Below are 227 nucleotides of genomic sequence, written 5' to 3' on the forward strand. Positions count from 1 at the left end.
GCTGAAGCGGTTTCAACCGACAAACCTTGGCAATTGAAGGGCGAGATCGCGGGTCCTGCACGGCCTGAAAATTCCCTTCTCCAAGAACACCTGGATTACGAAACCGTAGCCAAGCAAGCTCCCATCATAACCGAGGCCGTGTCCAAGCGTTTAGAGGATATAATTCTCCGCAGAATCAAAGATAAAGCCTGGGACGACGTGGAGAGAAAAATAAAACCCGTCGAAGA

The sequence above is a fragment of the Tigriopus californicus genome, unplaced genomic scaffold, assembly GCF_007210705.1.
Source record: "Tigriopus californicus strain San Diego unplaced genomic scaffold, Tcal_SD_v2.1 Contig376, whole genome shotgun sequence".
Lineage (NCBI taxonomy): Eukaryota > Metazoa > Arthropoda > Copepoda > Harpacticoida > Harpacticidae > Tigriopus > Tigriopus californicus.